A 19,811-nucleotide genomic window follows, 5' to 3' on the forward strand; every position below is an offset into this window, starting at 1 on the left:
GTTTTTTTTTGTTTTTTTTTTTACAGAATTACAGTCTATAGAAAAATAACTGTTACCTTTTTTGAAGGAAAGATCTAATGGTATGTTTCTTTGGGAGAATTAATTTTATAAAATCACTTTCTGACATCTGCTTAAGCATCTCTCTTTTGTGGATTATAAAGTGAACCTGAATATTCATGTTTCAGTTAAGTTTCTAAACAAGGTAAAAGGAACACAGTAAAATATTTGAAGGTGTATGTTAGTGAGTTTCATAGAATCCTAGAATGGTTTGGGTTTGAAGGAATTTTTAGTGGTCTTCTGGTCCAACCTTGCTGTAATGAGCAGGAATGTCTAGCCTAGGTCTTGTTGATTAGAACCGTGTCCAATATGACCTTGAACAATTCCAGGGATGAGAACTTTTATGTCTGTCCAGGGTCAGGAATCCAGAAATTTTATCTAAACTAGAACTTTTAATTGATTAAGTATTTTGCAATTTTGGACAGGAATTTCTGTATCCAAGTACTTTCAGCTACAGAAACCCAGTACGAAAGAACTTTGGAAGCAAATCCAAACTGTTCTGCTTAACAGTTTGGATTTTTTGCCATGACAAAATAAAAACTGGTGCTGTAGGCATATTGCGATGACACAGAAAGAGCTACAAAATTGGAAAACACTTTTAGGTTTGGTTTGTTAGTTGAGCTTTAAAGGAAAAATATTCATGCATCACTATGTCATAAAATATATTTACAAGAAGCAGAATTTGCTATTATAAAGATTGAGAGGAGCCTCAACTGTGGATACCATGCAATGTAGACTTCACTATAGGTCAAAGAGGAAGCAGGAAAACAAGAAAGATTGCAACCATGGACTTTAGGAAAGCTAACTTTAGCTTCTTCAGGGATCTTCTTGGAAGAATCACATGGGAACAGGTCATGCATGGAAGAGGGATCCAAGAGAGTTGGTTGATATTCAAGGATAACTTCCTCCAGGCTTAAGAGCAATGCATCCTAATAAGCAAGAAATTGGGCAAAGGAGGGAAAAGACATCCATAGGTGAATAAATAACTTCTCTCATTCCTCAGGTAGGAGGAGGAAATACACAGGAGTTGGAAACATGGTGGGGGCACTAGGATGAATATAGGAAGGCTTTTAGAGAAAGTAGAAATGGGATAAGCCCAAGGCCCATCTGGAATTAAATCAGGCCAAGTGTGTCAAGGACAGCAAGAAGGGCTGCTTTAAATACACCAAAACACCAATGACAAAAGGAAAACTAAGGATTCTGTGGACCCATTACTAAATAGGGGGGGGGGAGCTGGTGACAAGATGCAGAGGAGGCACAATTACTGAAAGCCTTCTTTGCATTGGTCTTCATTGACAAGATCAGTCCCTGGGAATCTGACCTAGAAGGGTAAAGGAATATTAGAAGACATTCTCTTGGTCAAAGAGGATTGGGTTAGGGGACACCTAGGAAAAAAATTTGTCATCCACAAGTCCATAGACCCCAAGGGAAAGCCTCCATTAGTCCTGGAGAATGGTGGACACTGTAATGAGGATACTTATGGTCATCTTTGATAAATCATGGTGGTCAAGAGATGTGTTTGAGGACTGCAAGAAAGCAAAAGTTGCCCCAATTTTTAAAAATGGCAAGAAGGAGGACCCAAGGAACCACTGGCCAGTCAGCCTCAGCTCAATCCCTGGATCAAGTAGTGACCAGCTCATTCTGGAGGCCATCTCTAACCACAGGGATTACAAGATGATGACTGGGAGTAGTCAGTATGGATTCATTAAAAGTGAATCATGCTTGACCAATCTGAATTCCTTCTACAATGAAACAACTACCTGGATGGGTGAGGGGAGAGCAGTGGATATTGTCAACCTTAGCTTCAGCCAAGCTGTTGACAGTCTTTCACAACATTCTTGTAGGCAAACTCAGGAAGTGTGGACTGGATGAGTGGACAGTGAGGTGGATTGAGAACTGGCTGAGTGGCAGATCCCAGAAGGATGTAATCAACAGCACAGAGTATGGTGGGACCCATGTCATTGGTGCTGTCCACCAGGGTTCCATACTGGGCCCTCTGTTTAAATAAGTCATGACTGACTTGGAGGAAGGGGCAGAGTTCCCTGCAGGCACAAAGCCAGGAGGAGTGGCCCACACCCCAGAGTGCTGTGCCACCCTTCAGAAGGGCCTGAACAGGCTGGAGAGATGGGCAGGAAGAGCCATCTGAAATTCAACCACGGCAGGTGCAGGTTCTGCTCCTGGGGAGGAATAATCCCCTGTACCTGCACAGGCTGGGGCTGAGCTCTTGGAAAGCAGCTCTGTGGAGAAGGACCTGGGGGTCCTGGTGGAAAACAAGCTGTCCATGGGTCGCAGTGGCCAAGGAGGCCAATGGGATCCTGGGGTGCATTTGGAACAGCATTGCCAGCAGATCACGGGAGGTGATCCTGCCCCTGTACTCAGCCCTGGTGAGGCACATCTGGAGTTCTGTGTCCAGTTCTGGGCTCCTCAGGACTAGAGAGACTTGGAGCCCCTAAACTAAGTTCAGTGAAGGGCAACAAAAGTGAATTTAGGAACTGGAGCATCTCTCTTAAAAGCAAAGGTCAAGGGAGCTGCACCTGTTCAGTTTCAAGAACAAAGACTGAGAGGGGACCTCATCAATGTCTATCAGTATCTGAAGGGAGGGTGTCAGGAGGATGGGGGCCAGCATTCTTGGTGACGCCAAGCAATATGACAAGAGACAGTGGGCAGAAAGTGAGGCACAGGAAGTCCCAAATGAACATAAGGAAGAGCTTCTTTGCTGTGCAGGTGACCAAGCACTGGAACAGATTGCCCAGAGAGGCTGAGGAGTCTCCCTCACTTAAAATATTCTAGAACTGTCTGGACACAATCCAGTGCTATGTCCTCTAGGATGACCCTGATGGAGCGTGGAGGTTGGACCAGATGACCTATTGTGGTCACTCCCACACATTTTGTGATTCTGTGATTATATTAACGTTATTATAGTATTATTAATGCTAGTGAATGGTCATAACCCACTTAAAGTGTCCATATCTTTATCTCAAACCATGCTAAGATTATTTCTCAGATTAAAGTTTAGCAACCTTGGCTTCAGTCTCGCAGGGAGCTATGATCCTGATCCAATGAGGCCTGTAAGGATGTATTTCATTTAGTACAAATGTATTTAAGTTAATATGAATAACTTCCTTATATTAGTTTTTAATTGAAATTTAGGTATATGTGTGAGGCCTTCACTAGATTTAGATAAAAATATGTATTGTTTTGCTTGGCTGGGTGTACCAGGGCAAAGGTGTTGAACAAATATCAGAGTTATTGCTATCTGGTAGGGTTCTGTGTAAATATACTTAATTATGATATTTGTCTCAGTTTTTTGTCATAGTTTTTATATTTGGGGCTTGCACTTCTGGAATTTCTCAGCCACTTTTAGTTGTATTGTTTTGAATAGTTTTTGGTTACCAAGGGGGAAAGTAGCTGATTTCCTTGCAATTTACTTAAGTTAGATGGGAGGTTGTTTGGCTTTTTTAATGAGGTATGAATAAAAGCATCCATGCACTTTAGCCCCCTGCCCGCAAACACACTTTAGTAGAAGTAGTAATTGTTCAGGGCCACTTTGGCTTAACCAGAGGATGTGACAAAACTACCATGGTAAGGTGAGACATGGCTAAAAGCAAATCTGCCAAAAATATAATTAAGGTAAATGGAAACCTATATTAATGAAACTCATTAAGAAGCTGATGCAGGAAGAAAACATGGTTTGAGAATAATTATTTGAAAGCAAAATCATCAAGGCTTATTCAGTGAAGTAAAAAACAGTTGTGCATTCAATGACAGCTTGAAATTAAAAGAAAATAAAAGATTGCAAATCAATAACAATAAAAGGTGCACTAAGCTAATGGATCCCTTGTTTCAAATTGAAAGTGACAGTTCTGAATTCTAGAGTAAATCTTTAGTGATGGCCCTTTTCATTACCACACAGCAGCCCTTGCCATTTTAGCTTCCATAGCTGTACTCACTCGGCTATGTGCTGCTTTGATCTATGACTCTATTTGCCATGCCTTTCAGGGATAGGGAAGTGGGAACTCATTACTGAAAAACACCCGAGTGATTTGGAAGATAGATTTTCATGTCACCAGCTGATCCCTGAGGCTCAACATCCATCCTTTGAACAGAAAGTTAAGTAAAACCTGAGAAGATGTTTTCCGTGTTGCTCTTTTGAAAGGGACCTTGCTGACTAACTGATTTAATGGGCATATCTGTTTACAGGCATTTCTGTGTTTTCCAGTACAGGAAATGCTTTTCCTTGCAGAGAAGAAATAGCTTGGTGGTTTTTTTTTGGTTCTGTCTCTTGAGTTTAGCTGTGTGCTATTCCCATTATACTCTGCACTGCTAATGCTTGGCATGTAGGAGTTGAAATAATCGTAACTGATTGGAAAAATCAGGTTGCAATAACTCAATATTATACTAGAGGAAAAGATTCTGTAGGCAGAGGTGCTTTAGTCTTCCCCATTTCCCTAATTTCCTTTATACTACAATGGTCATTTTCTTTAAGGCATTTGTGATGGCTTTTCCTCTTAATTACTTCTAAAATATTTTATTTAGAAAAGAAAAATCTGATGTATCCTATGTTTACTGATATAATAAAGCATGTGCTTCAAGACAGCAGCTGGGTTGTATGAATAATTAGTTTTGTTTCTCAGGATAAATAAAGAATGACTCAACCAAAAATTACACAAGGCTTCCTTTTTAACTTTATTCAAAATATTCCTATTTTTTAATGTTTTTAACAAGAATGTCCATCATTTTTTGTAGTGAACACGTGAAGAAAATATGGTTGTGAGAAGACAAAACTGAGTTTGTATTAGTAAAACATTAGAAGCCTTTGAAATAAATATTTCTATGAACTTTTTTTTTAAGGTGGCTATAAAATAATAATTTGTTCCATTCTTCATGCAGAATAAATCTTCTGTTTAATATGTGGTAGACAGCTACTCTGCTGTCATGTAAAATACTGGAGGATGTTTACTTGGATAATCTAATGATTGGTGGAAATAGTGGGGGTCACTTTGATATTGTCTAAATAGTTTACATCTAGATAATTGGAATTGTTTGGGCATTTAATTATTTCTAAATGTATGCCTAATTCCTTTATCCTTGGATTTGGGGTCTAGTCCTCTGTAGTTTTGAGTTTTAGATTACTCTTGCCTCCATTCCCCAGGAAAAAAAAAAAAAAAAAAAAAAAGGGAGAGTTGGGACTGTTTTGTCTGGAGAACACAAACTTCAGGAGGGGAATGTATTAATGCCTATTAATACCTTAAAGGAGACTGTAAAGAAGACAGACATGCTCTTTTCAGTATTGTCCATTAAGAGGACCAGAAGCAAGGGGCACAAAATGGGACACAGGAAGTTCCCTAAGAAGATGAGAAACAGCACTGGGATAGGTTGAAGTACTGGAAAAGTATGTAATGGAGTCTCCCTCCTTGGAGGTTTTAGGAGTCGGCTGGAGACTGTCCATCTTATGTGTTAAGATGTTAACATAGCTTTGTCATTGTTTGGTGATCAGCTGAACTTCCACCAATTAATGCAGAAGTATTGCTATTGATTTCAAAGTAGGTGCTTAGTTTGGAGTTTTTTTGTTTTTATATATTACTATTGTGCACATAGGATTAAAGAAGAATTAAAACTGAGAACTTCAATTTGAAAATTGTATTTCTGGTTTAGCTGATGGCTTGCCCTGTGATCCAAGGCAAGTTGTTTTAATTATTTGTGCCTTCATTTTCCAATTTGTAGAACCCAAACAATAAAATGTATCCACCTTGCAGGGATGTTGTTTAAATTAGTGCTTGTGAAGTGCTCAGAGGTCCAGACATTAAAGACAGCATAGCAATAGGAACGATTGTGATTTCTTTATATCATTATATTACATGTTAGCTCTGTGAAATTAATCTTTGGCTATCAAAAGACATATAACTCACTCCTGGCTACCTCTTTTGTGCATTATAACTTTTTTCTATATACGGAAGATATGTGTCACATTGGCATATAACTGTACTGAGTTTTATATATCTATGCACTGTGTTTCATGAGATAATAGATATTTTTAAACCTGGTGAAATAATTCTTGTTTATTGACTGTAGTGGTTTTACTTGGTCGATGTTCTGTTTTTAGCTGTTTTTAAAATGTATTGTAATTAATAATGCATTGTTTTTAAGTGAGACTAAAATAAAATGTTGTGTCATGTGGCATTATAGCACTTTGTTGAAGTGTACCTGTATGAAAATCATAATGTGCACTTGCTTTGGTAACTGCATTATTGCATATCAAACCTTAGAAGCGGTACAATGTGTCACCTTGAAGAATGAAACTTATTTACTGCACACAATGTTTAATATATTACTTTTATTGTATCTGAATTAAAGCAGGGTTTGTTGCATGACATTTGCTTGCAGGCCTGAATCCCTCAAGTATTAATCAAACATATTGTGTAATGTCAAAACAGTTTGGAAGAGAAAAAGCTATGCAAAGTAGTATTAACAATAGGTGATATGGTGTCAAGTAATTGATGTTCTTGCCTTATTTATTAGAGATAATTTTTAGTGGCTAGTAGCTTGGTGAATGATGGTGAAGGACCTGGAGGGGAAAACATATGAGGAAGTTGAGATCACTTGATCTGTTCACCCTGGAGAAAAGGAAACTGAGAGGAGACCTCATTGTGGCCTGAACCTTCCTCACAAGGCAAATCAGAGGGGCAGACTCTAATCTGTGCTCTCTGATCAGATAAACTGTGTCAAGGGAGGTTTAGGTTGGATATTAGGAAAAGATTTTTCACCTAGAGGGTGTTTGGGCACTGAACAGGCTCCCTAGGAAGTGGCCACAGCACCAAGCCTGACAGAGTTCCAGAAGTGTTTAGACAATGGTCTCAGGCATATGGTGTGACTCTTGGGGTGTCTTGTGCAGGGCCAGGAGTTGGACCTGATGATTCTTTTGGATCCCTTTTTACTTAGTTTATTCTATGGATCTCTCCATCATGTGCAAATAATTTTCTATCAATATTATCAACTAATAGTAATTATTTAAATTAATTAATATCAATTTGTCATTAATAGTTTATTTCATGCAAATTATATTATTTTTGTACAGTGTTATTTAGATAGTATAAATAATAAGCAGATATGAAAGAACACATTTGATTGTGAAATCTAATACATTTTTTAATTGTTTTGTGGTACGTAGTTATCGTATGGTGTATAATGGTCAGCCAAAGTTATTGCTAGATCATAAAGACAAGTGGATGATGGTCTAGGGATTGCTGCAGAAACTAACAGGGACTTAAGTTAAAGTGTTGCTGCTTTGAACTGTATTTTTGACCAGTCTCTGTCCTCTCATCCCTTGGGCCTTTCACTGATTTTTCAGTGAATCCCAGAAGCAGTTTAATGTAGTTTGTGTGGTTTTGAATTAAAATATTCTATATCCTTCCATGCAGCAGTTTGCAGTGACAGTGGATGAGCATTACCTACATGTTCCTTCTGTTGTTAGGTGGAACTGTAGCAAGGAGGTGGTTAGGGTGGAAAACAGAAAGTCACACAGTCATAGAGGCCTTTTGCAATTGTTTGATCAAAGCCAGATTTCAACCTCTTTTGATTTAAATTAAAAAGTAGGTTCATACTTAAGTACTGTGACATGTTTATGTAATGGTATCTGTGAGTACAGGAACCTAAAAACCATTAGCATTTTGAAGATTGATTCCTGAGGTGAATATTTGCAGACTGAAGTGACTTTTTCTGATCTAGATTAATTATTATCCTATTTCATTTCTAAGGGTAGGTTTTTTCATCAAAATCCATGTCATTTTACAAGTATGATATAATGGTAGTAGTGAGTAATAGGAGATTAATTAAGCATTGTTTCTGCCACAAACAAATATTGTACCATATGTTTTTCATTAGTACTTCAGTTTTTTCTTTTGCATTAGTTTTACACATTGAAATAAAAGCACTAAATAAAAAGTCTCTAATGGCATTAATGCTGCCAATTTTATTTTGAATGGATGTTTTGAAACCATTTTAACCTCAAGCAGAGATGCTGTTGCCCCACTCAGCCTAACTTAATTGATGTCACAGCTGAACAGAAGTGATTCATCCACAGCAACTCTAATATTTTCATGAAGTTAGGTACATAATGAGATAAAGAGTACATTCATGTCATGCAGAGTATTTAATCTGGAAGTTAAAGTGTCTACTAACAAAATAAGAGTTTTAATAACTGACAATTTTGATGGTGAATGTGCTTCTTTCCTACTTGCACAAACATTGAAACATTTCAATGGTCTGTACTTATATTTTGCAAGACAGACTTCAGAAGACAGTTCTTAGTCTCCCTGTAAATCAAACAGAATGCTCTGAAGAAGAGGAAAGCTTGATTAAGGTCTTTCAGAATATTTAAACTTGACAGAAATATTGTTCTTGGTGCCTTGGATTGAAATGGAGTTGGGGTTCAATCTCTTAAATCTAAATACTTTGCACTTTATCCAAACTGGGAAACTGAAGTGAGCGGTGAAAAAAATATTTTTTAAGTCAGACGTTGAATCTGTGATTTGACATTTTCTTCAAGCATGGAAAACAACTCTTTAGCTACCACATTCCTACATTGGCTTGTTTGGTAATGCTTTAAAATCCCTCTCTAACCATCAATTTTTGTCTTCTTATTAAAATAATTGACCTGCATAAAAATGTGTTACTTGTTCCTTTCCTTCTTTCCCTCTTTCTTTTTTTTTTAGTTCCTATTGCCAATCATATGTCAAACTGGTGACTATCATGTCAAGTACAGTGTATGAATAGTTCAGCACACTTTATGTCCTGCAGACTTTTATCAGTGTTTGCTTCCAAATGAGTATTTTTAATTGGGACACCAATAGGAATATTTTTCATTGCTGAGTTTTATGTATCATGTATGTGTCTTACTTTTTATTTTTCCTTTTACCTTTAATTTCCTTTAATTAAATTTAAAAAGAAGACAAAACAAAGAGGATTTTTTGCAAGTTATTACATATGCATATTGGTTGTAAAATGAATTATATGAAAGAAAACTTGTCAAGATTAGCAGGTTTCTGAAACTACTTTGCAGTGAGTTGCATTTGCTAAAACAGTACTAATGAAAATCACAAAGTCCCTTTCCTTCAATAGTAATGAAATTATGCATTTTAGTTACATATTGTTCATTAGAAAAAAATCACTTTGGTGCTACTAAACCTTTTTTTAATGCATTTTTGACGCTTTTTTTTTTTATGCATATTGTTTTGTTACGTCTTCCCAGGGTTATTTTCTGTTGAGATATTACTAAGCAAGAATAGCAGTGCAATTTTCAAAAGAGACAATAATCCTTGTGCAGAGTTGGACTACCAGCTTTCCGAAGTTGTAAGACACTGAACTCATGTTTTCATATTTCAGCTCTACTTAAAAAGGCTGGAAAAGTAATTCCATTTAAACTGAAAAAGAAATTTGAGAAGTATGAAGGGCAGAAAGAAAGGAGAACATAAGTGGAAGAGATGATGCAATATATGCAAACCTATTTCATGGAAAGAACAGGGGAGGGTCCAAGTGGAAAATGAAGATTGTACAATCTTTACATCTGGTAATGTTAGTGAATTACCACCTGATGGTATAAACAGATGAGTCAGAAACGGGATGATGAAACAGATTTCAAAATAATGAGTAAAATTTTTATTATAGCTAACTGCTGGTTTATCCTGCTGTTGGCACAGTAAATTTTACAGAGAGCTGGTGATTATTAAAATGGTAATCAAAATTATGAATCATATATGCTTAATGAGACATTTGATGTGAGATGGAAGTTTGCATTGAAATGAAGCTCCACACTGCAGAGTGAAGGGAGTAGCCCACCATCACAACTTTTCTGAGAGGATGAATTAATGAAAGAAATAACACAATTCTGACCGTATGTGATATGGATTGGCTTATTGCAATTGAATTCACTTTTCCCTTGGAAGAAAGACAAGAAAAGTTGTATGGACTCTCGTTGTCTTAAAGTGTTTATGTGGTCTGCAGAAAGTACAGCAACTCTCAAGTTAAAAGAATTAAATTAAAATTAATCCTAATTAAATTATCATGTTGTTGAGAAAGCATCACATTGCTTTTGCTCACAAAAACATGGTAATGTTATTCAAAAAAATGCATTTACTACATTAATGAATAATTTTCCAGTCTTTTTTAGCAAAATAGTTGACCCTGAAAAGTGCCAAACTGCAAAAAGGTCAAAATTATTTTATTGAATTTTCATAATATAAATTCATGTCAAGAGTAAGATTTTTTTTGATGGTGAAATGTCATTGCTATACAGTATGTACCTCTAAATCACTTGAGAAAAAAAAAAAAAAATAAATCCCTATGGAGCATAGGATTTTTCTTATAGAGCATTTTTGTACAGTTTTACATGAGAGAGGCAGGTTAGGGGCTACCTCTTCCTTTGACTGATGCAATATTTTGTTTTTCCCATTGAAGAGAGGCTGTCCATTAGAGTACAGTCTGGACTTATATATATAGCTATAGTAACATAATACTTAGAGCAGAATTAGAGGGAATTGATCCTGGAAGAAAAGAAGTAGATTTGTAGCTTCCAAATTATTAATAACAAATTATTTATATAGTCTGAATAAACACTGATTTCATTAAAAATTTCTGTAGGGAATTTTCAAATAATTCTAAAGCGTATTGGTCTGTGAAGGTACTAAGTGGTTTATAATATATATTTTATGTGAGATTTATGTGACATTACATCATATAATCAGGTATGCTGCAGATTTTTGTGTTGTGATATTTAATACAATCTGAAGACCCCAGCACAAGAAATATGCATTCCTTAAATAACAGATTCATTTAGAAGTGAGTAGTTGTGGTCAATGGTCATTAACATCAGGCAACGGCAATTCATTTGTGCTTGTTTGTTTTCTCTTGGTTGGGTTTTTTTTGTTCTTGCTGTTTGGGTTTTTTTATTTGTTTGGGTTGTGGTTCAGCTCCAGCTGGCAACTAAGCCTTGCACAAAGGGATGTGGGAGAGATTTAGAAGAGTAAAAGAGAATCAACTTGTGGGTTGAAATAAAGACAATTTAAGAGGTAAAACAGAAGCTCTCTTTCAAGCAAGGCAAAACAAGGAATGAATTAACTGTTCCTGTGGGCAGGTGTTCAGCCATACCCATGAAAGTCAGGGCTCCATCACGTGTAATGGTTACTGGGGAAGATGAACACTATCACTCCAAACATCCCCACACTGCCTTCCTCTTTCCCCAGATTTATATGCTGAACATGAGACCAAATGATCTGGAACATCCCTGTGGTCAGTTGGAGTCAGCTGTCCCAGCTGTGTCCCCTCCCAGCTTCTTATGCTATCCAAGCCTCCTTGCTGGGGAGAAGCAGAAAAGGCCTTGAAACTGTGCAAGTGACACTCAGCAAAAACAAAAACATCTCTGTATTACCAACCCTCCGCTCAGCACAAATCCAGAACACAGCTCCACACCAGCCACTGGAAGAAAATTAACTCTGCCCCAGCCAGAATCAGCACAGTTTTCTTTCTGTGTATTTGCCTTAAATGGTGACCAAGAGCTACACAGATGATTTGTGTTTATTTCTGTCATTTGTAGAATTGGTCAAACTCCTGTGAAGGTTCCTATGCCTTATTAATTTAGGTTACAATTTGAGGTTGGGGAAAGAAACAAAAGGACATATTTTATACTTAGCTAGAATCTCTGTAAAATACTACTAGACATTTTCATATATTTTGAAATTTTAAATGAGCGTTCAAATTCAGGAATCACTGTGTAGTTCTTATCTCGGTTCTATGTATTATGGAAATAGTAATATTTATCACTTGGAATTATCTGACCATGCTTTGTTAATGTTCACTACTCCCTTCCAGCCCCCATCCCACTATTCTGCGCACAGAACTATTTTCACAACTTGGTTCACAATAGTGTGGATGATTTCAGGAGAGGAAGTTTAGTACATCAGACTTTACTCTCCAGTACTGATATTTGCTATGCAAAGTTCAGAGAATCAGAAAATTAGTGTTAAAAGTGGTTGAGATATTTCTCTGTAGATAGGAAAGGAGCAATTATATTAAATGTTGTATTTTCTCTTATTTCTTTTCTGAATGTGACAGCACTATAAAACACTGCCAACATTTGTATGGTACCATAAATGTATCTAATAACTGGCCTTCATCTTCTCTTATAACAAGACATGAATTAAGTATGTTTACAGTTGGCAGCAATCCATTTCAGTGCTGGGATATAGCACTGGAATTATGTGCTTCTCCCCAGCCCTTTCTCTTCTGCCCTTTAAAGAGCATGATGACATTCTCACAGTTTAAAAGGTATTATATGAAAGAAAATTGTAAGCCTTTATCTTTTGGCTGTAGACTAGAATTACTGACCATTTAAATATGTGCTTTGTCCAAATAAGTGGTTAATATTTGAGTTTTCATAATGTCTTTTGTTAGTTTCAGTAAAAAGGAAGAACACCATGGAAAATATAAAGACTCACACTTTAAAGCAGTATTATTAAGTTATATGTTTTAGAGTAAAAGCAAACATCCATCGTTGTTCCTCCTTTCCAAGTTTCCCTCAAATAATTCAAGCCAAAAGGAAAATAAACAATGTGGTAGTAGAAAAATGCCTTAGATTTTTACACTGTTATTCTTGTACATTTAGTGTTGCAGCATTGAGCTTGTATGGGCTCAAATAATGGAAATCAGTTTCATTAGGTATTTATTCTAAAACAATTACTCTGCATAAATTATGCTACAATTTTCATCAAATACAGTGCAGTTACTGTAAAAAAATAGGATGGAATTATGATGGAATTATGGGTGATTAAAACGTTTGCCATTTAAGGCACAACATGGAGTCTGGTATAATTTGTGACAAGAGAACAGGTAAAAGTCCATTGAAGATAAGTGTCATTCTCTGGACCAGTCTGGATGGCTTTTGCTCTACAGAAAGAGAGGGTGAGCAGGGCTCCATTTAAAAGTAAAATGCAGTCATTTGTTGACTGACACATGAAGGGTTAACTAGAATTAGCAATAAACTTAGGCTGATCACTAACATGCTTCATCACCCTCAATGAAGCAATTAGGGATGGGTCAGGGTCAGCTGCTGCTGCTCTTTGGAATTGGATGGTCTGTGATGTTCCTGTATCGCCATATTTTAGCTCTATTCCCCCCCTTAGGTATTTATACTTTTATCACATCAGTGTTTTTTATTTTGAATCCTGAGCTGCCTCATAGCTCTTTTTTCTTCTTTATTTTGCCTCTGCAGCTTTACCTTTCACGTCTCACTTGACTATAGGCTAGGTAGTTTGTCACAGCTCCTTCCTGTAAACTAATGAGTTTCTTAAAAGTCCTGGCCAATGTTATGCACTAGTCAAAACTAGTATGGAGTCACAGAAAAATGAATTCCTCCAGAGAGAAATAGAGATCTGTTTTTTGATTTCATGGTCTAAGCTACAGCTCAAACTCAAAGTGGTCTTGATTCCATTAAGTCAATAGTACTGTTACTGTTGAACTAACAATGCCTAAAATTTCCTCTCAAGTCTCTAGGTTTTCCAAGACCTAACCTAATTTTTAGAGGCAGGATTCCACAAACATTTTAGATTCTTGAAGAGTTAGAGAAAAGTAATATGGACATAAACTCAGGTTTATAGTAGAAATTAATTTATATACTTATAAACAGAGATTTGCGTTTGGGCTGACCAGGATGAAACTTCTGTTTTGAAGTCTTTCCTTCTTGATTTCCAGAGTATCATAACAGATGCAGTGACAAGATTGCCAAATGGATTGATCTTTTCCTTTTCTTTCATTTTCCACTCTACACATCTCATCCATGGAATGTTTCCACAATATTTGTTAGCATACTCTTCCCTTTCAACTTTGAACCATTATTAGGAACTGAAAGAAGTGTCTGAAGGAGACATGATTGGGAAATGAACCATTGAGTTTGTAGGAAGATGCAAAACTCTTTAGTCTCTCATCCAGCCATGACCTGATTTTCACAGTGTAATGTTCTTCCTTCTAATGTCTTCTAATGTGTTCACTCTAATGTGTCTGCATTAAAAAAAAAAAAAAAAAATGCTTTAAGCTCTACTTCTGGAATCCATCCAGAAATATTTTTCCCTAAGCTTGTAACAAACAGCTGCCAGGACTCCATGAGTCCCTAAACATCCTTCTCACAAACACTGCATTAATAATGTGCTTGGTCAACAGTTTCACAGAGGACTGATCCAAGGATATACAGAAAGTGAGAGAAAACCAGGATATGAAAGACATTATTCCCGCCAAAAAAAAAAAAAAAAAAAAAAAAAAAAAAAAAAAAAGAAAGTCTTTGTTTCATGCTTCATTCGGAGCTAGTTCAGCTGATTGGTTGTGGAAGTGTAGTATATGCTATAGGTATCTCCAGTATCTCCTGTCTTTCCTCTTAATATATTGAGAAGTTTGTTTGCAAGCCTAGAGCTTTTGCCCTCTGTTGTAAACTCACAGCTGGGCAAGGCCACCCCTTAGACTTACACCTCAGATGCATATTTCTGAGAAGTTTATAAAGTCATATCAACTGTTAAAATGAAATTAGTTATACCAGCATCCATTGTATCTGAATTTTTGTTCATATAAAAATGCTTAACTGAATGCAGGAAGAGCAGAGACACAAAAAGGAAGTGAAAAGACTATTAAAAAATGCTATGGACTGAATTGCCTAACCTGAACTAGGTCAAATTTCATGTGTGTTTTGGAACAAAATAATTTGTGTATTAGTGGCTTTTGCATAAACTGAGCACCATTAGATGACAGAATTTTAAAAAACTAAAATCAATTTACTAGTGGCATATGTGATTCAGTAGGTGGTGCTCTTCCCTCTACAGATCATTTATGAATCAAACATTGAATCTGTGATAGAACAATGCCTCATATGCCTTGACCCCAGACATCTGTGGTTTTTTAGTTGTTCAATAGACTATGTCATAACAATAATGACAGTAACGAATAACAGCATGTTTCAGATGAAGCTTGTTTTTTCTATGTGTGCATATCTTTCCTTTCCTCTTGCTCTTTCCTCTCAAGTGTTGTCATGGACTGGGGCCTGAATATTCTCTTAGTCCTGTGCCCCAAAGCAGTTCTGAGCATCTCTGACTCAAGTAACCATGTTGACATGTTTCTGTCTCATTTGCCTAACAAGCTTCTTAATCATAATTAGTGTTAATCATAATTTGTCTTATATAACATCTCTTATATTTTCTTTCTTCTTCACTGGATGATCAACCCTTCTGTTGCTAACAAATATCCCTCCCTTGTCCCATTGCCCTTAAAGCCTCCCTCCCACCACCAAAAAAAAAAAAAAAGCCAAAAACTCTCATAATTCTCTCAGGTATGGAAGGTATGGATAACAACCTAACAGTCTCATGGGTTTTCAAGTACTTACTTTTCATCTATCTCTTCCTTGCAATGTTTGGCTAGTAATAGCCCCTCCAGCATGCTCTTCAGAACTCAAGAAAGAAGGACACTGATAGGGTCTCGGGTCTCTAGATACCAGATTTAATTCTGTATACTTGGCAATTCTAATAGAGATTCATTCTACCAGTCCTTTCTCAGAAACTTCAACTACTGTTTTAAACTTGTATCTCATGTAGTTGGGGAAGAAACCTCAGCAGATGATTGTAGAAAGCTGCTCATGGGAAACCTGTGCATTCTTGTTGACACTCCTTGGAGTGCTGTCACAAGCAGCCAGTCAGCTGCCCTTAACATCTGGAATCTAAAAGGAATGATCTTGCACTTCCAACTTACAATTTGGAGGTGCCAAACAGGTGCTATTATCTTGTTAGGTATTCTTTGACCTTACTAAGCTATTTATCAACACATAGTATTGACTCAATTTTTTCTGAGTCAAGGTGTAACTTTAAATACAATCAGTTAATAATGTTCCATTCTCATGCCTTTTTCATGTCTGCTTCAGGAGCTCAGCCACAAGGAGTGGCCAAGGTCTCACAGGCTTCTCTGTCAGTGTAATGCAAACTTGTACACATGAAACCATATTTCTGTAGGCGTGTGAACATAAGCTTATATGGACATAATTTTTACAGGAAGACTAAACGGTTTTTTTTCTGTGAGGCATATGAGTATAGCTTAAAGTCTTATATAAATGATGCACAATGAATTTAGGCTGCTAAAGTGCTTTGACATTAAATGAATCCTGTTTATGTACAGCAGTCGTCATAAAAATGTCAACTCCTGCCAGAAAATCATTATAGATTCAATTTTTGTTTTGAAGGATGATTCTTCTGGATTGTTGGCATTCGTATATCTGTTGACAGTTTTGATTTTTAATAATTATTGCATGTTTCTTCTTTTCATCATAAGATTTTTTGTTTTGAATATAGCTAAGGCATTATTGTGTTTCCATTAATGTTTCTTTTGAGACTGAATGTCTAAAAACATAGTAAAAGGTAAGTAGATCTTTAAGACTGTTCTAAGCTTTTCTTTTGTATGATATGTGATACTAATAATGCCCTACAGTGACTTCAATATGATAGTTTCAGAATGAAAGCACGAAAGCTGTTATTTCTAATTGAAATTACCAAGCTTCTTAGAACCATGCAAGTGACTCTTTGAAACAGAAACTATTCAATTTAGATTATATGGATTATAATTAAATTATTTTACATTTGTAGGAGCAATTGCTATCTTAGTAAGTTCTTTTCACAGAACGGTAATGCCATATGTCTTTGCATCTATATAGGTGTATAGTTTTGAAATACTTAAATCAATCAAAGGTTAATCTTAAAGTAGATAAATACAACAGCACTTTCTCTGTGGAAATTTTAGTAGTAATGCAATTCCTGTTCTTGAGATACAGGAAAGATATTTTTCTTCAAATTATTTTTGTCCAAAATTTTAAGAGTGATACAACATCATTTGCTTAACTGAATGGTGTGTTGACTTTAGCATAGTTGTAGGAATTACTTGACTGAATTTGTTTTGTGATCTTATTTAAGAAACACAGGATTTATTTTTATTTGCAAGATGACTGCTAATTTAAGATCTTAGAATCTGAGGTGTATCACTTCAGCACTCTTTGTCTTTCTGCTTTCCATAGATTCAAGTTGCCCTTAATTTCTTTGAAAGTCAGTGTGAAATGCAGGTGCTTATCAACTCTTAAAAAGAGGCCATATATGACTCAAAGCTACAGGCATTGTCATGTAAAGTTAAGAAATCTTTTGCCTTTAACAATAGTCTCTTCCAAGTGGGTGGTGATGAGAATGAGCTAGTAGTACATCCACTGACACTGTTTCTCTCAGCTCTCTGGAGCTGTCAATCCAGCATGAAATTCAGATATTTTTAAAAAATATTATTTTAGCTCTGTGAATCATTCTGTGATACATAAGGATACGTGCAATAAATAGGTTAGATCTAGCCAAAGTGTTCCAGTGTGACACTGAAAATGAAATTGTTATGCTTTTTTGTCTTTGTGTCACTTTGTAGCAGTATTTCTAGATGTGAAATCAGTGATTCAAGTTTCAGTAATTAGACTTTAAATTCTGCTCATTATCTTCATATTAAGAAAAAAAAAAATCCCACAAAGCAAATATATCAAGGGTATGTGGTTGTCTTTTCAGACACAGATTCATGTCTCAGACTGAGTCAGTTCCACTCATCATATCTGATCTCTCAAAACAAGTCCTGCAACAGAACTGATAATGCATAAGGCTGTATGAAAACAGAAGTACTTGTGAAGATCTAAAATTCTCCATAATTCTAGTAGCAGTTTGTTTGCTGCACAAACAAGAATCTTGATTATCATTGATTTAGCCTTAATGAATACAGATGTATTTAGTCATGCAGTTATTCAGCATTTAGATATCTAGCCATAATATTTGACTCAGTGATATTGTCAGCACTGATGCTGAGAATTTAAAATGCTAAACACTGATGAATGTTTTCAGTAGTATATGGAAAAATTTGTTATTGGTTGTTTTCTTGTTTTGTTATTGTTATTTTTGTGATTTTTTGGTTTGGTTTTTTTTCCTCAGTGGACTATGTTAAAGAGCAATAACGGAGAATAAAGTATAGTAAATAATTCTCTCTTACTGCTTAGCACAGTGTTACTATTTCTTGTCATCAGAAAATCGTACCTCACAAACATTCTTCATGAGCAAATCTTGTAGAAGTTCTCTACATATTTTTTAAGTTTCAAAGTTTGTCCATTGCATATCAGCATAAAGCAATGTATGATACCTACAGATGAGTTAAAATCTGAGCATATAGAATCTGACATAGTTAGATTTTAGAGCTAGATTCCTCTACAAATTTAGGAGATTATTTTAGAATAAGAATTATAAAATCCATTTACCATACTAATCAGTTTAGTGTTTATTGTCCTTGACTATGTTGGCCATAATTTAAGCTTCCTCTTGATATAGCATTTCTATCCCCTTTTTTAACTTTTTATAATGTACCCATGACAATTTGCTATAAATTAGATGTTTAAAATGATACAGAGTTGCTATGCCCTGTCCCACTGTATGTGTCAGGCATCAATATCAAAAAACTAATTTCAAACTGTTCCTCTCATATCTCTGAGCTGATTCAGTGGGCAGAATAAGTTTAAAATACAAAATTGGTTTGACTTTCACTTCAGTCTGTAGAGAATTCTTGTTAAGGGCAGGTACATGGTCATTTCAGAAATTCTGAGAGTAAGAGGAGAGGGCTGCTGATTTAAGGTTGACACAGTAAAAGCCCATCAAAAGAATAAGCATATTTCTGCTAGTGAAGAGGTCTGTGAGTTACCTATCAGAGAAAGGTATCCGATACTGATATTGTGTCATGAATGTGTCCTCCAGAAACTAAGTAGAAACATCTAATTGGAATGAGTATTTCCATCCAGTACAAAGGAAATGGAAAAAAATTAATGATTTAGCTGTTACACAGGTGTTTATAACATACTCTTTATGATGGTATCTATACTCTCCTCCAGCCTGGGATTCATTCTGAGAGAAAAATGGATGAGAAACTCACATGGGAAAAAAGGTAGTACCCTTTATTTTCCCTAGTTTTGCTACCTTTAGTAGGAAAAACAAACATGCAATTATATTTTGTCACTGGAATTTCAAGAATGGTATCTATAAGTTGTGTTAGTTTTTCCCAAACAGGGTTATAAACAATATCCTGGTTATTTTTTTCTTTAATTTACGTACTGGCAAAGAGAGATTTTTCATATTGCTGTTGGCTTTTTGTTGTCAAATAACTGGAGATGGTATTCTTATAATGCAACAGTTTCCAGGGACTGTTGTTGCAGTATTTGTTGGGGCAGGGGAAAACTTTAATTCAGCTATCCTTGACACAGCAGGACTTTTTAACACCTCAGCCTGTTTCATTCCTTGGAGGTCTACAGACTGCCATCCTATCATTCTAGCTCACATTCTTATTTTCCTGTAGTCTTCCATGACATGAAAAGTCTTAAGAGACTTTATCACCTCTCTTTGCCCATAGCAATCAATATATTCAGAAAGTGAATATACTATATTTTTGGGTTATCTGCTTCAGACAGCTCTTTCCAATGTGGCATTTAACCAAGATACATGCCCTATATAGGTGAAGAAATCAGGAAATATTATGAAGGCATAAGAAATAGAGGAGTTTGACAGTATTGCTATGCTTTGGTGTTAAATCTCATTAATGTTTAAAAGTGAGTTTTTTCTCATTCAATTTAATATATGTGTTTTCATTTAATGTGGGACATTTTCCCCCCAAACAAAGTTTTTATATTC

At 36.0% G+C, this 19,811-nt stretch overlaps 1 protein-coding gene across 12 annotated transcripts in view; it reads left to right on the forward strand.

The window, feature by feature from the left end:
- LRRC4C (leucine rich repeat containing 4C) overlaps window positions 1–19,811 on the forward strand; it is a 473,541-nt gene that overhangs the window by 240,276 nt on the left and 213,454 nt on the right. The gene's annotated exons all lie outside the window — the stretch shown is intronic.

Source organism: Lonchura striata, chromosome 6, assembly GCF_046129695.1.
Source record: "Lonchura striata isolate bLonStr1 chromosome 6, bLonStr1.mat, whole genome shotgun sequence".
In the NCBI taxonomy this organism is placed as follows: Eukaryota; Metazoa; Chordata; class Aves; order Passeriformes; family Estrildidae; genus Lonchura; species Lonchura striata.